Source organism: Hippopotamus amphibius, chromosome 8 (assembly GCF_030028045.1).
Source record: "Hippopotamus amphibius kiboko isolate mHipAmp2 chromosome 8, mHipAmp2.hap2, whole genome shotgun sequence".
Taxonomy (NCBI): Eukaryota; Metazoa; Chordata; class Mammalia; order Artiodactyla; family Hippopotamidae; genus Hippopotamus; species Hippopotamus amphibius.
Window position 1 is genome coordinate 83,751,873 of NC_080193.1, and position 14,048 is coordinate 83,765,920.

Below are 14,048 nucleotides of genomic sequence, written 5' to 3' on the forward strand. Positions count from 1 at the left end.
TTATAGCTTCTGAGCCTTGTGAGTCCTAGCGAATCATCAAGCCTGACGTTGGTCATGGGGACACCTGACAACAGCCCTAGTCAGATGCTATCACTTAGGAGTATGGTATTGAATACAAATAATTATGGAGACCAGTAAGGGGAGAGCCTGGAAAGGTGTTTTGTGGGCAGAGTACAGTGGGTACTGTGAGGAGGTTGGGTCTTTCCTTTTTACTGGGATTACATAGTTAAAGCCAGAGTTGATGTGGCTGGGGAAAGACTCTCAGCTCTGTTTCTTCTGATACTAGAGGTATCTCCATGTTCCCAAGGGAAAGGAATGAGGTAAACAAAAAGTATGTAGACCTGACACTTTTGCAGACCCGGGGTTTTAACTCTGCCTGGGAAGCTTGTCCATCAGCCTTGCTGGGACTGGTCCCTCTGGGGATCAGGAAAGGCAGACCTGCATGGGAGCGAGGGGAGAGTAAGCTTGGTCTTTCTCAGCTTATAAGACCAGGGGATCTCTTTATGTCTTCCATTTTATAAACTCTTGAAATCAGCACTTCGAATCTCTGAGTTGATTAGTAAGGTGGGTTTTGGACCTGAAACTTCAGGATTCAGATCCTGAGCCTTCTACTTGCCAGTTGTGTGGCTTTGGCAGGTATATTCCACTGGTCTCAGTTTACCGTCTGTGCTCAGAACAGGGTCTGGAACCTCAAAAATGCCAATCAGTGCTGGTGTTGGTTTCTCTTCTGGATCATCTTGAGGCAGTAGATAGATGGGGCCCAGGCTGAGCAGTGAAGTCTGTCACCTGTGGAGTAGATACTCCAAGAGGAAGACAATGGCAGGGAAAAGGAGGAGCTGAGTCCTGCCCAGGTAAGAGATAAACAGACCACATATTTCTCATTCTTGAGGTCGAGGAGACCTTCCTGACTACATATGCACAGAAAGTTTCCTTGGAGGCCAAAAAGGGAGAGGGGACCACCCCATAATAGGTGGTGTCAACTTTCCCAAAGGCCTCTGTGCTGGAATCCATCTTGGCTAAGAGATGTGTGTGTACATAGGGGAGAACCCTGAATTATACCAAATACAGACTCAGAGCCAGGCAAAGCAAGATGATTGGCCAGAGGAAACCCAGAAGAAATGCCGCATATAACTGATTTAAACTACCACAGAGCTGCCACTTTCTCTCTGAGCCCACCCCTGTGTGCCTGTTCACACGTATTATACTCTTTTTCCTCCTAATAAATACCTTACTTGTTTCACGACTTTCCATTTCTCTGTTGAAATTCATTTCTACAAAGCAGACAAGCCAGAGCTTGTCACTAGCTGCTAGCTCTCATTGCAGCGGCCTGACTTCAATCTCTGGTGGGGGAACTGAGATCCTGCTATAAACCACTGTAGGCCGAGGCCACCCAAGATTTATCTGATAAGTGACAGAAGAGCTATCCCAATTGTGATGCTGGGGAGAGGGTTTATTTTGCCTAAAATAGCTTCATGGAAGAAAAACACAGCATCCTGTGAGTGGATTACAGCAATTGCCCTTGCATACCAGTTCTTACATATTGAATTCAAGGAAGCGGATTCCTTTAAGGCAAACGTGGTGGTCTTCCTCCTCCCCCTTCCCCACAGGGTCCTTCCTGGACTCCTGCCTGCAGCTGTGATGGGACTTGCAGGCCTGCCACTGGCCGGGATGAATTTCTTGCTTCACTGGCCAAAGCAAGCATGAGACTAATATCATCCCTGAGGCCAAGAGGACAAATTTGACACAAGACGAGCTTTAATCATAGGCAAACTCTAGGTTTAAAACAGCCTCTTCCTCTGACGTATTCAGGATAATTCCCAAATGAAAAGCTAATTTTTACAGCTTTGAAAGGCCACAGGCTAGTTGTGGAGCATAATAACCTCAGTGTGCTGTGGGCCTGCTATGACACGGCTACCTTCTATGATATGGCTAGGATGCCTCTCCATGGTTCAGTTAAAGAAGGGCATAAGGAGGCATTTTATTTCTCTGGGGCCATGGGCTCCATTTCCAAACTCTTAAAAGTTTTAGCAAAATTGAAATGATAAGAATTTCTGGCAAAATTTCTTTAATGAAATTCAAGTGATATGTAGCCGAAAAGAATGAAAACGAAAAATAACACCCAGTGTTGAATGGCACAGGTAAACAGCATACATTGCTGAAGAAGCATTAGTTAGTGCATGTACATAACATTATAATGATCATATCCTTCGACCCAGGAATTTTGAGAATCTAACGCAGGGATTGGCAAACTGGTCCATGGGCCATGTCCAACCTGAGGACTGTTTTTGTATGACCAGCCAGGTAAGGATGGATGTACAGTTTTAAAGAATTATTAAAAGAGGAAAGAGAAGAAAAAAGAGGAGGAGGAGGAGAAATGCATGCCCTGTAAAGCCTAAAATTTTTGCTATCTGGCCCTTTCCACAATAAATTTGCCCACACCAGATCTTACTTAAGGAATAATCCAAAAAAACGGACTAACTACATGAACAAGGATGATCTTTGCAGTAGTTTTGCAATAGTTCAAAAGATTAGGACCAATCTAAATGCCCAGGATAGAGGGATAGTTATGTAACTATTAAGTAATTTGTGTGAGGCTATTTTAACCAATAAAATGACGGCTAATGAGAGCCGTGGGTCTATGATTGTGAATTTTGTCCATCTTAGGAAGACTTTATGCATTGTTATGGCTCACAGACATCTTCTCACTCCTAAGTGCTCAACACAGATGTTGGATAAACTGCACATTTAAAATTTTGATAATGTTCTGCCTTGAACTTAAGGAATAGATCCTGACAGCTCCTGATACCTGTGCTCTGGCTTTTAGGACCCTTGTTGCAGGGAGGTGCCCGGGGTTGCACAGTTTACTTGCGGCGGTGTTCAAGCTCAGGACACTCTCTTCTTCACTTTCTCTTAAGGAAGCTTCTCCTTTTCCCGGCAGCCCTCAGGACCCCTTCCTCTACATTTCTGCAGAGCATGCTGTGGGTGGGTGGGTGGGATTCTTATGCTCTTTAATTGATTTATGTCTCTCTGAAACTGGATACTGCAAGGCATGTTATGTATATCTCATTTCTTATGGCTTTTGTGGTTATTTCTGTAAAAGTCTGGCTTCAGAGCCTCACCCAGGAATAGAATCATGGTCACATTTTTGTTTTGTTGAAAAACATCAGATGTAGTTTACACTGTTTGCCCTTTTTCAGGGAAAGAGACAATGTGGATTGTTTCAGTTTTTCCAATGAAGAATTTGAGAGGAATTTTCTAACCCAGGTCCTATGCCAGTGATTTCTTTGGGACTGAGCAAGGCCCAGCTAAGATACTATCCCCTTTGTTACTCTAAACCCGGCCGTGGTCCCCTGGTGCCTGTAAGATAGCATCCAAACTCCTTGGCATGGAATGAGGTCTTGTCCCCGTCTCTCCACCTCAGTGATCATGGTACCCTCCATGTAACTGCACCCCCCAACGTGTGACAGGCTCTTGCTTTCTCCTGCAATTTTGCATGTTTGGAACCTACCACCTACACATCATCTCCTCAGAGAGTCCTTCGTTGATCACCCAGTTAAGTAGCAATCTAGCTCTCTCACCCTCAAGGCTTTCTTTCCCATACCTCACATCTTTATTATAATTGAAAAGCTTTCAAATAAGTTTAAAATAAATTTATTTTTAGCAAGTGACTTTTCCATTGGATAGTGAATTGCCGAGTTGGAGCTGGAACCCACATCTCCAGACTGCTGGTTTAATGCTGAAGTTAGACCAGAATTCTTTATTCAAAGTCGTATTTAGACTAGAATTCCCTATTCAGTGTTAGAATTAACATTTAATATTGGAGCTGGAGCTGGGTTTGAATCCCAGCTCTGCCACTGATTCTCTGTGGGACCTTGGGTTTTGTGTAACTTCTGGATTTTTTCATCGGTGAAACTGAGGAGGAAAAAAATCCCCTTTTCATTTAAGGTTGTTGTGGGAATGAAATGAAGTGGGGCTTGTAAGAGCTTGGTTCAATGCCTGACAATTAGAAAGTCCTCAATAAATGTCAGCTAAACCCAGTTATGGGTGCTTGAATGAGTGGAATTGAGCTGTTACGGTGACAGACATTCTTCTGAGACATCCACACTACAGTCAGAAAGTAAATTGATCCGAGATGCTGGTGAGTGGATAGATGATAAATGTGTTGAGGAATTTTGCCAAAGAAACAGCTGAGTGAAAGGCCACATTCCTGGCTCACAATGTTTTAAAAAATGGACTCCTGCCTAGTCCTAGATTGGCCAAGAATGTGCTCAAAACAGACGAATGGAAGTTCCACCATGAGGAGGAGGGCAAGGGAGGAATGTGGTTGTGTCTTTCAGGTGCTTCCAAGTTCTGGATGTCCTTGGAGATACACAGGATCCTGCAGAGTCCTCTGTGGACTTGTGACCTAGAGCGAGAGAAATCGTGCGGCACTGAGAAGCCACTCACTGTGCAGCCCACCACCCGCTCCTCTCTGCAGATTCCTGTTTGGAGTCCTTCCCTGCCCCCATCCTTATCCAAGGGGCCTCTCCATGTTCACCGCTCCAGCAGAGGTACCCTGCCTTGTGGGGTGACCCATTTCTGTCCCATTGGCAAATCTATGCAAACATCCCAATCATCTAAGCAGTGCTTGCCTCTAAGAGGCCCTGTCCCCACCCAAACAGAACATGTCAAGCCAAAGATGGGGGGAGGGACACAGGACCCAATTCCATAGTCACAAGCTTTGCCTTGAGCCAAGACTGAACATCACTCCCTCTCTGTCGACCTGGACTGAACCTTTGCTCCGTATTCCCTCTTCTCTTTTGTTGTCCTCTAGCTTCGGGGCTCATAGAGGTGAGTTTTTCCAGCTCTGACCTCTGACCTCTGACCTCAGGCTCCCTGCTTGCATTCTCTTCCCAGTTCCATGTGGCTCCAGAACCTTCCCTGGTAATTGACCTCTTGGACTTGGCTTCAGAGTCCACTCCTCTGAACCACCCCTCTGAACCACCCCTCCCAGTATCTTGAAGGCTGAGACTGGACCTCATCATATCCATTTCCCTGCAGAGAAGGTGAATGGTTTAATTGTTTTTTCTGCGGAGTATTTCCTAGGGGACGTTGGGCTCTCCTGTCCTCCCCAAAGTGTGAAACATCCAAGTCATAGGAAATGCTCAAGAAAATAAGGTCCGTGATGAAAAATGTTTTAGAAACATTTAGAAATTTTGCAGTCTCTCCTCCCTCGTGGAGAGTCAGAGTACATCTGAACCCATTGCAGGCTCGGGAAGCTCCTACTGTAAAGAGACCTTTTAGCTTGGTGTTTCCTAATTGTATTTAAGTGATAGAAACATTTTTCCGGAAAGTACTTATTAATAACCCAGAGAACTAATGCTTCCTAGAGGATGCTGCCTTCACTTCATGTAAAGCTGATGCTCTAGTGGGGAGAGGGTTGCACCATGGCAGGTGCTCACCCACACAGTCTTCCCACTTAGTGCTCACGAGAACCCTACAAAGTGGACGTTATTACCACCATTTAAATTTCTTATTTTCTGGAGCATCTTTAGGTTTACAACAGAATATCAAAGGAGGTATAGATGTTTTCCATATGGTCCCTACCCCACCACATGCTTGGCCTCCCCCTTTATCAACATCACTCACCAGAATGGTACATCTATTTTTTAACCCAAGGATGAACCTACGTTAACACATCATAATCACTCAAAGTCCATGATTTACTTTAGGCTTCACTCTTGTTGTTATACATTCTATGGGCTTGGACAAATTCATAAAGACATATATCCATCATTATAATACCATGCAGAACATTTTCATTGCCCTAAAATTCCTCTGTGCTCTGCTTCTACCTCTGTGCACTCCTGGCAACCACGGATCTTTCTACTGTCTCCGTAGTTTTGTCTTTTCCAGAATGTCATGTACTTGAACTCATACAGTATGTAGGTTTTTCAGATTGGCTTCTTTCACTTAGTTATATGTATTTAAGTTTCCTCCATGCTTCATACCTTGATAGCTCACTTCTTTTTAGCACTGAATAATATTCTATTGTCTGGAAGTACTGCAATTTCTTTATCCGTTTATCTACTGAAAGACATTTTGGTTGCTTCCAAGTTTTGGCAATTATAAATAAAGCTGCTATAAACATCTGTGTGCAGGTTGTTGTGTGGACATATGTTTTCAACTCCTTTGGGTAAACACCAAGGAGTGTGATTGCTAGATTGTATGCTAAGAGTATGCTTAGTTTTTTTAAGAAACTGCCAGATTGCCTTCCAAGCTGTCTGTACCGTTTTGCACTCCCACCAGCAGTGAGTGAGAGTTCCTGTTGCTCCACATCCTTGCCAGCACTTGGTGCTGTTAGTGATTACCTCCATTGTAAAGAGACAGTTGAGACTCAGAGAGGTGAAGTCGTTTTACAGAGACCGTAGGGACTTGATTTAATCCCAAGACTGCTGACCCTGCGCCTGCTGGGTGTGGACTCAGTGTTCCCACTGGCAATCAGGGGTGAGGAACACGCAGCTATATGTCTAATCTGCTGGTGCCACCTGTCTGAGTGGCAGGGTAAGGGCAAGGTCACCTCTCTGGACAGCTGTCCAGAGGGGCTAAGAAGGGAACCTACTCTATATTGCTTTGGAACTGACTGGTGAGTCCAGCCTGCAGTATCTGCTTCTAGTCTTTGTTCATCCCTCTCCCTCACCTCCAGCCCACCTCTAGGACCTGTCAGGTGTCTCTTCAAAAATTTTTAAAAAGTTCAAACTATTTTTATTACCTCTGCCTTTACTACCCTAGTTCAAGCCACCAAATATATTTTTTTTAATTTTATAAAATTTTTAAAGGTTACTTTCTGTTTACAATTATTGCAAAATATGGGCTATATTCCCTGGGTACACTATATCCTCGAGTCCCTCTTACACCCAATAGTTTGTACTCCCCCTCCCCCACCCCTATATTGCCATTCCCTCCCCTCCCTACTGGTAACCACTAGTTTGTTCTCTAGATCTGTGAGTCTGTCAAGCCACCAGAATTTATTGCCAGGATATCATAAATGTCCTTTAGCTGGTCCCTTCCATTCTTGCTTTACTACAGTTCGTCCTGTAACAATGAGTGATCTTTTTCAAATAATAATCACATAGCACTTCTTTTCTCAAAAGCCTTCAAAAGTTTCCCATCACACATTAAATCAAGTTCAAGTTCATTATCGTTATCTACATAAACCTGGCTCCTGCCAACATCTCTACCTCCAGGTTGCTCTCCCCTTTAGTTTACTGAAGGGGTTGGTTTTCGCCCCTGATTGTGATGGAGTCCTGCCAAGATCAGCAGAGACAACTAGCAAAGCCCTGTGGACATGTGGGCAACACAGGTTCAGTGCTGTATTCCACAGAGGTTTCACGCTTGTTTGTTATAGGCACCATTTGGCAATAAAGAGCCAATTATCTGTCATTGTGTGACACAGGGAATATAGCCAATATTTTATAATAACTATAAATGGATTACAAATTGTGAATCACTATATTGTAGACCTGTACTTATATAATATTGTGTATCAACTATACTTCAATTAAAAGAAATAGAGGGGCTTCCTAGGTGGCTCAGAGGTTAAGAACCCACCTGCCAATGCAGGGGACATGGGTTCGATCCCTGCTGCAGGGGGATCCCACATGCCGCAGAGCAACTAGGCCCATGTGCCACAACTATTGAGCCTGAACTTTAGAGCCCGAGAGCCACAATTATTGAGCCCATGTGCTGCAACTACTGAAGCCCATGTGCCTAGAGCCCATACTCAGCAACAAGAGAAGCCATGGCAATGAGGAGCCTGCGCACCACAACGAAGAGTAGCCCCCAGTCACTGCAACTAAAAGAAAGCCTGCGCACAGCAAAAAAAAAAAAAAGATCCAACACAGCCAATTAAATAAATAAATAAATTAATTAATTAAAAAAAATAGAGGGCTTCCTTGGTGGCACAATGGTTAAGAATCTGCCTGCCAATGCAGGGGACATGGGTTTGAGCTCTGGTCTGGGAAGATCCTACATGCTGTGGAGCTACTAAGCCCGCAAGCCACAACTATTGAGCCCACGTGCCACAACTACTGAAGCCCACAAGTGCCTAGAGCCTCTGCTCTGCAATAAGAGAAGCCACTGCAATGAGCAGCCTGAGCACCACAATGAAGTGTAGCTCCTGCTCTCCATAACTAGAGAAAGCCCACGTGCAGCAAAGAAGACACAACACAGCCAATAAATGAATAAATAAATAAATAAATAAAGTAAAAAAATAAAAAATAGAATGTTAAAAAAAAAGGCAATTGTCTGAGTTCCTCACTTTACCTATTTATATTTGAATGTCTCCTACTCAAAGTGGCTGTTCCTGACTGTGCCATCATTTTCTATTTCCTTATTTTTTATTATTATTTTTTAATAAAATAAATTTTGTTTTATTTATATTATTACTTTATTTATATTTCTTCAGATATTATTTCTATTTCCTCGCCTTGCTTTAGTTTCTTTCAGCAGTTATCAGTACCTAAAGTGATAGTATGTATTTATTATCTACTTATTTACTGTCAGTCTCTCTCAATAAACTACCTGGAGGCAGAGAATTTGTCTCTTTTTGGTTTTTTTTGGCTGTGCTACATGGCATGTGGGATCTTTTGGGATCTTATTTCCCCAACCAGGGATTGAACCTGCACCCCCTGAATTGAAAGTGCAGAGTCTTAACCACTGGACGGCCAGGGAAGTCCCAGGGGTTTTATCTTATTCATTACTGTATCCCCAAGGTCTATAAGAATGCTTGGGTAGATAAGAGGCTCAATAAATAATTGTTGAATAAAGGACTGATAGTAAATTCTTTCTATCTCAGCCTATATGTTACCCTCAGGGGGCCTTCTCTGATTCCACATAGTCAATGGTGATATACTCATGTACTCAGGCTTAGTACTTCTTTTTTTTTTTTTAAGAACTTTTATCAAGATATAATTGACATACAATAAACTGCATATATTTAAAGTGTACAATTTGATTTTTTTTTCATATTAGTAATGTGTATATGGCAATCCCAATCTCCTAATTCATCCCACCCCAACAACCACCCCCCCCAACTTTACCCCCTTGGTGTCCATATGTTTTTTCTCTCCATCTCTGTCTCTACTTCTACCTTGCAAACCAGTTGATCTGTACCATTTTTCTAGATTCCACATATATGCGTTAATATACTATATTTATTTTTCTTTTTCTGACGTAATTCACTCTGTATGACAGTCTTTAGGTCCATCCATGTCTCTACAGATGTCCCAACTTTGTTCCTTTTTACAGCTGAGTAATATTCCATTGTATATATGTACCACATCTTCCTTATCCATTCATCTGTTGATGGACATTTAGGTTGCTTCCACGTCCTCGCTATTGTAAATAGTGCTGCAATGAACATCGGGGTGCATGTGTCTTTTTGGATTATGGTGTTCTCAGGGTATATGCCCAGCCATGGGATTGCTATGGTAATTCTATTTTCAGTTTTTCAAGGAAACTCCATACTGTTCTCCATAGTGGCAGGCTTAGTACTTCTTTACTCCCTAGTACTTCCCTGGCTTAGCACTTTCCTGTTGCTTGCCTATTTCTTTGCATTTCTCTCTAGACAGTGAGCTCCTGGAGACCAGGGCCTGTGCTGGTGGTCCTTTTATCCCTAGAGTTTAGCACAAAGGCTTCCTTTATGGCAAAGGATGCTAAATATTTTCTGAATATGAGTATATACGCGGCATACAGCCTATTCTGGGGTGAATGAGTTTGTCTATTGTGCTAAATAGAGATAAAAATACCCAAAAAGGAGAATAAGATGTTCTTATGCTCATTTGTTTTATTTGTATAGGATCTATTTTATGAAAATTGAAAAATTTAATTTTAGTTGGCTGAACTGTCTGCCCACAGATGATTTAAAATTGTCCCTGAAGAGGGAATGACGCAGAAAAATAAGAATAACTGGTGTTGATGTGTGAATTATATCCCCCAAAGATACTCAGCAGCCTTCATATCAGTCACATCAGACTCCTCTTAGTTACTGTATTTATGATGTGGACTTGAATTCAGAAGACTAAATATAGCTTAGAGAGCCCCAGGCAATTTACAGAAGACATTGCCAAAAGTTTATCTAATGGTTTCCATCTAGCTCCCATTTGAGCCTATCCCTTTTAATCTGATTTTATCTGGATAAACCAGGAGCAAGAAGCATTTTATTAAAGACATCCTTCTTTAAGGTTAAAAAGTACCTCCACCTGTGACTTGCAGTGCAGAACATATTCAAAGCTGGTTTTATTTTTACCATTTTTCTCCCTCTCTTTCTTCCTTTCTCCCTTCTCTCTCTCTCTCCCTCCCCCGCCTTCTCTCTCTTCTTTCCCTTCCTTCCTTCCTTTCTTCCTCTTTCCTCCCTTTCCCCCTTCTTTTCCTTCTCCTGCCTCCCTCTTCCTTCTTCATGGAAGACTAAAGTCTCATTAAATGAGTGGAAATACATCCACAACAGTAATTATATCACTTGACAGTGAGATTGCTAACTGAGGTCCATGTTGAAGTCAGTCCCTATTCTAAAGGACAAGTCATAAAATCAAGTCTGTTCTGCTTATGAAGAGTCCAAAACTTTTGTTCAGTTTTGGGAAAAGGTCCAAGGTCATGGTGTGAAGATGTGATCTGTCCTATTGTTTTCTAAGTAGAAAGACTGAAAAGGATTATAGAGATGAGTAGCTAATGGAGTAATGAATTATTCATACTCGTGCACAGTTACCACTTTTCTAATGTAAGACTGAGAATGTGGGTAACTAAAGTGGTTGAAATTAAAATCTCATCTTCATTAGTTACATCTGGCTGGGAGAGCAGATGACATAATCCATTAAGATGGTTAGCACAGTGCCTGGTACACAGTGAGTGCTCAATAGATGCTAGTCGCAATTATTTTGCTGTTGTTGTTATTGCTACTGTTTACTGCATTCTTACTATGTGAGAGACACTATTCTAGGGGCTTTGTATTTCTTCATGCATTTAATTCGTACAACAATCTGATTAAGTAGATATTATTATCATTTCCATTTTATATTTGAGGAAACAGACAGAAAGTACAAGATCACACAGCTGGTAAGTAAGTAGTGAAGCTAGAATATCATCATGACAAGCATCATAATTACCACCATTACTTACATCTGGCTTTGGGGACTATATATAAGGGAAGATCATTGTGTAGCTATTAAATAGGATAGAGCTTTTGTTTGAGAGGCTTTTATTTGTTTATTTTTGTTTTGTTTTATTTTATTTCATTTTATTTTGGCCATGCCACGAGGCTTGCGTGATCTTAGTTCCCTGACCAGGCATGGAACTGGTGCCCCCTGCAATGGAAGTGCAGAGTCCTAACCACTGGATCACCAAAGAATTCCCTGGGAGAATTTTAAAATAAGATTTATTCAAATTATAAAACAAGTGCAAGTTTAGTAGAGAGAGTTTAGAAAATTAAAAAAAAATTTAATTTAAAAAAAGAAAATGAATTCTGCCCTCTATTCTACTCTAACAAGAAGACCTGGATTATAATACTACTAATACTGGCTTCAAGCCAATTCCTAAAAAGCATATTTACAGGCTTCTCAGGGATCTTTTCTATAAATTGTAGCTTTCTTCTTATATAAAGTACTCCCACATCACTTAATTTTGAACACCATCATACCACTTAATGATTGTTTATTACAATTGATCTGTGTACATTTACTTCTACTGGACTACCTCTTCCAGAAAAAGAGAAAACACTCCTTGATGGCAGCACTCTTGTCTCATCATCTTTTCATCCTTTGCTCAGTGCCTGATACACAGTAGTGCTCAGAAAATGTCACTACTGATTGATTTAAATACACACACACACATGCACGCACACAAGTATATACTCTAAGTATCACAAGTATATACTCTAAGTCTCCCTCTAAGCCTTTCACAAAATGACCTCAAAGACTTCTAAAATGCAGGAGTGGTAAGATCTATCATATCCACATTTTTCTTGCCTATTTGGCTTACGCAGAAGGAAGAGAAATATGAGAGAATGCCTGTGGATTATTATAAACTTAATCAGATGGTGACTCCAATTGTAGCATCTGTTCCAGATGTAGTATCTTTACAGAAGCAAATCAGAAAACCCCTGGCAGTTTTGTCCCTATGCCGATTTGCAAGAAGCAGTTTGCTTTTACCTGACAGGGCCAAAAATATATCTTCTTAGTACAGGCTAGGGTTGTGCTCACTCACCTACTGTCTGCCACAATGTAGTATGCAGAGATGTAGATTATCTTGATATTCAAAAAAACAGCGCACTATTCTATAACATCGATGATATTGTGCCCATTGGATTTAGATGAACAGGAAATACCAGCTACTTTAGGTACCTTACTAAAATAGATGTGGGTTGGTGAATGGGAAAGAACTCCTAATTTCTGGTATCAATAACTTTATCAGTTAGGATTCAATCATGAAAACATGGCCTCTGACAAGTTTCAGGACCTGGGGCAAGGAGGTGGTGGTCCTGCAGAGTTACTGACATTCGGACCTTCCACCAATGGAAGAACGAGGGAAATAACAGTAGACACTATTGTTGTTCAGAAAATGAAGGTTCATTCAAGGCAGTTGGAACATCAGTTTATACTTACCGTATTGGGGAATTTATTCAACTTGATGTTGAATTTCAGGAATGGGATGAAGAAGAAAATATATAAGATGAGATAACATTCAAGAAAATGTAGGTTGTATTTCATGCACATAGAGCTCACTTTTATTCCACTTTAGAATCAGTGCTGGCAGAGACGAAATGCCTACAGAAAACAAGTAGAAAGTGAATAGAAATACAGTGACTGATTCCTGGATCTGAGAGGCAGCAACCCACAGGCCCAGCACATGGTGGGAAGTACAGAGAAGCATCTGAGCCAGATAAGAACTGAGTTCACATCTCAGCTTTATCACAAACTTGACATTACTCACATGATGAAACCTTGAGGTTATTATCGCACCATCACACATTGATTTTATAGAGTTAAAATCGAAGCGCCGTTATTCCTCCTGCACTTATCACATGCTTCATTCTGGGCCTTGCTCTTCCCCTAAAGGTCTCCTGTATAATAACAATGAACCACCTGTTTTTTTTCTGATCTCTAATAATCATTTTTTATGATGATGATACTTATGTGGATGATATATGAATATAGTTAGAATATTATTGTTTTCTTGGATGTGAATTGAAACATTGCAGTATGTTAATGATAATATTTTACATGGTTTTATTGATTTATTATTATTTTCTAATTTTTATTGGAGTATAGTTGCTTTACAGTGTTGTGTTATTTTCTACTGTATGGCAAAGTGAATCAGTTATACATATACTCTAGTAATTTTGTACCATGTTCCCTTTTTTCTCCAGTAGATGCCGAGAGTTTGGATCTGTTTAGGATGAAATCCCAGAACTGCTTCACTTTCTAGACACACACCCAAACTTGGGATGTTCCAGATTGAATATACAAAGGGTTAGAGGCCACCGGGAAGATGTCCCCCCAGGGGTCCAACAGGCAGAGTCTCAATGAGAGTGATGGTAATAACAATTGGCACAAAAATGACCCCCTAAAGACGGGGGAAAGGCAGAGAGTTTTGAAATGAGATGAAGATGTGGAATTCAGAAGACAGATTTACAGAAGCTTTAGAAAAAGGAGTCAGAGAATAAGAGTTGGTCTTGGTGACTCTAGGCTTTTCCCAAAGATTGGGACTCCAAGAGACCAAAATTTTATTCTTCTGGAGAAAGAAAGGGCAATTCATCAGTTTCCCAAAGGCTTTTGAGAATATCTCTGTTTAACTCTTATCTGATATTCACCAGGCATCTACATTTTGTTCTAATTTGCTTTCCTTAGCAGACTTGCACTCTAGGAAGTGCCCTCTGCTAGTGTCGTCGGTCGTAGCCCAGGTCCTTCTCTCATGATATTAACAATTGGTTTTCTCTTCCTAGTCAGTCCTGTGTGAATTTGGGTGATGATGTCACACTGAGGCCTAAGCTGGGGCAGGACTAGCATCAAATTAAT